Source organism: Lactuca serriola, chromosome 6 (assembly GCF_051521515.1).
Source record: "Lactuca serriola cultivar US96UC23 chromosome 6, Lser_US96UC23_V15, whole genome shotgun sequence".
Taxonomy (NCBI): Eukaryota; Viridiplantae; Streptophyta; class Magnoliopsida; order Asterales; family Asteraceae; genus Lactuca; species Lactuca serriola.
The window spans coordinates 189,303,909-189,307,274 of record NC_136413.1 but is presented as its reverse complement, the minus strand read 5'-3'; the positions used below and the strand labels follow the sequence as shown (position 1 = coordinate 189,307,274).

The 3,366-nt window shown below is 38.9% G+C and overlaps 1 pseudogene; it reads right to left on the bottom strand.

Moving 5' to 3' along the window:
* Positions 1 to 363: 363 nt before the first annotated feature.
* LOC145060501 (uncharacterized) lies at positions 364 to 2,532 on the bottom strand (annotated as a pseudogene).
* Between the last annotated feature and the right edge of the window lie 834 nt (positions 2,533 to 3,366).

Sequence of the window (3,366 nt, the reverse complement as noted above, 5' to 3'; positions counted from 1 at the left end):
CTTGCATCTGTGGAGTTAATTGTCATGGACTCTTCGGAGGAAGCAATTTGTACCCAGAGATGAGTTTACTTTCCTGAGAGACAAACCAATACATAGATTCCGGAATAGAGACTTTTTGCAAAAACTTGGTTGGATCAGCGATGATGATCTTTTTGGTATGAAAGGATGAAATGGAGGAAAGCAGATAGCCCTTCATTACTTGAACATTGAGGGAGGTTATTGCCCTTTGAGCGATGATGGTCCAAAAGCGACCACAAGAAATCTTAGAATGCTTGGTCGAGGAGGACAGACTTTGCACCAGTTGGGACCAGATTAAAGACCCATAGTCCAAATTGATTCCGTTGTAGATATCGTATAGGATCATCATGAAGAATTTGTTTGGTTAATAAAAATGCCTTCCGGTCCCTGTCTAATATTTAATCCAAGAAAGAAGTTAATAGGACCCATTGCGCTCATTTCAAATTTAGTCTCCATCAGCTTCCGGGATTCAGCTGTTAAGCTAGGATTCGTGGAGTCGAAGATGATATCATCGACATAAATCTGAACAATCGTAAGATGTTCTCCTTCTTTCTTGCGAAAGAAGGTCGGGTCAACAGAACCTTGCTTAAATTTAGACATTTTTAGAGAATGAGTTAGTGTTTCATACTAGGCCCTTGGTGCTTGCTTCAATCCATACACATCTTTATCCAATACATAGCAATGATCTGGGTATTTCTCATTTACGAACCAGGGTGGTTGCTCAACATACACTATTTCTTCTAGTTCTCCATTGAGGAATGCACATTTCACATCCATTTGAAAAACTTCGAAGTTTTTATGAGCAGCATATGCTAGAAAGATTCGAACCGATTCTAATCTAGCTACAGGAGCAAAGGTCTCCTCATAGTCTATTCCTTCTTCTTGACAATATCCTTTTACCACCAGACGAGCCTTATTACTAATAACATTGCCTTCTTTATCCATCTTGTTCCTAAAGACCCACTTCAATCCTACCACAGACGCATCCTTTGGAGTGGATATTAGTCTCCAAACTCGATTGCGTTCAAACTCATGGATTCCATCTTGCATTTCATGCACCCAATCAGCATGATGAAGTGCAGTATTGACCGTCTTTGGTTTGATTAAACATGCAAAATTCAATGTGAGAGAATAATGCAGTTTGTTTAGCTTTCTGTTGAGAACACATAAGAACGCGTTCAGATGATTCTCCTATTATTTGTGATTTGGGATGATCTTTAGTCCACTTAGTTAGAGGAGGGTAGTTAGGGTCATAGGTAGGATCCAACTCTGCATTTACCTCTACTTCAATTTCTGATCGATCATCTTCGTCATTTGGATTTTTATTCTCCCCCTCAGATGACGAAGTGGTTTCCTTGTTAGGTTCAGGATCCTCCCCCTTGGTTGGAGCTGGATTCTCTTGCTCGGTTGGATGAGACACATATGAGTTCTCGCCCTCGAATATTGTGCTGTTATTTGGAGGTTTTTCGGAGGGTTGATCATTAGCTTGGTTTGTAGGATCCTTTGCCATGTCTTTCTCAGCATCTTCGATAATCTTTTTCAGATGGCCGATTTTGTTGTCGGTTGCATTCGCCTCTGAGTGTGTAGCTTTTTCTGGTTCATCAAATAACCTCATATATTCTTCAAACAAATTTGAAATAGGAACAGAGACCTATCCAGATTCAGGAAAAATTTCCCCCGTGGCACTTTCTTTTGCTTGAGCTTTCTTTATGTAGAGGTCATCAAAGGATACGTAATAGGTTTCTTCAATACGTTTGGAGTGTTTATTCAAAACCCTATAAGCCTTTGAAGTGAGTGAATAGCCCAGAAATATTCCCTCGTCTGCTTTAATATCGAACTTGTTGCGGTTCTCTTTAGAGTTAAGAATGAAGCACCTTGAACCGAACATGTGAAAGAATCTGGCGTTGAGCTTTCTGTTGTTCAAAATCTCATACGGAGTAATTGAGAATCGCTTGTTGAGTAAAGATCTGTTTTGAGTATAACAAGCAGTGGCAACAACATCCACCCAGAAGTATAATAGGAGGGAAATGAAGCTCAGCATGGTTATGGCTGCTTCACATAGGGAACGGTTCCGTATTTCAACGATTCCATTATGTTGTGGAGTATAGGGAGCATAGAAGTTATGAGATACTCCCTTATCGGCCAGAAAGTCTTCAGACTCTTTATTCTTGAATTCAAGCCCATTGTCACTTCTGATGTTTCTTACCACTTTTCGTAGTTGCAGTTCCATTTGCTTGATGAACATCTTTAATTTGGTAGTAGCTTCTGATTTCTGTTTTAGAAAGTAAACCCAGGTGAAACAAGAAAAATCATCGACAATGACAAGTATGAACTTACTACCACCAATGCTTTCGATAGCCAAACGTCCACATAAATCAATATGCAGAAGTTCAAGAGCTTCAATGATCTTGGTGTTGATACATGTAGGATGGCTCTTTTGGCTTTGTTTGGCCTTCTCACAAGCTGCACATAGGTGTTCCTTGTCAAATTTGAGCAGAGGGAGGCCTCGAACATGATCTCTAAGCACTAACTTATTAATGTCTTTGAAGTTTAGATGTGATAATCATCGGTGCCATAACCAGCTTTCTTTAGAATTAGCGTTGGACAACAGGCATATAGCTGGTTTCCTTTTAATTGGACTGAGATTAAGGGGGTACATTTCACCCTTTCGTTCAGATTTTAACAATACTCTTTTTGATTGTTTTTCAATAATTCTTAAGTCTTCATCATCAAAGGAGACTTTCATTTCTGTTCCCACAACCAATTGAGATACACTTATGAGGTTGTGCTGCAATCCTTCAACATATGCCACTTTTCAAATTGTGAAATCTCCATTGGTTATCATTCCATAACCTTTGATCGTACCATAAGAGTTGTTGCCATACTTTACACATCCACCATCTTTTAGGGACCGAAACTCCCTCAATTCTTGCTTTCTCCATGTCATGTGACGCGAGCAGCCACTGTCTATATACCACTCATCATCGAACTGCTTGTCACTGCTAACCTGCAAATTCAAGCAGATTTAGGAACCCAAAGTTTCTTGGGCCCAGGTAAGTCTTTTATAGAGAAGGGAATAACAACAGAAAGATCAACTAAATTAGTTCTTTTTATTAAAAAAAATCATCTTTTCTTTTAATGGTGTACGCTTTAACTTTATTTTTATCTTGTTTAAACTTTAGTGTTTCAGATGATGTAATGTTAGATGGTTTTGAAATGTTCTTTTGAGTTGTGGGTTTGTCAAAATTTTTCGTATTATTTATGTCAGTGTTATAGTCAAGCTTTCCCTTTCCTTTAGCGTCCTTCGTTGAATGAGTCTGTTGAGGATTTGGAGTATAACCGAAACCT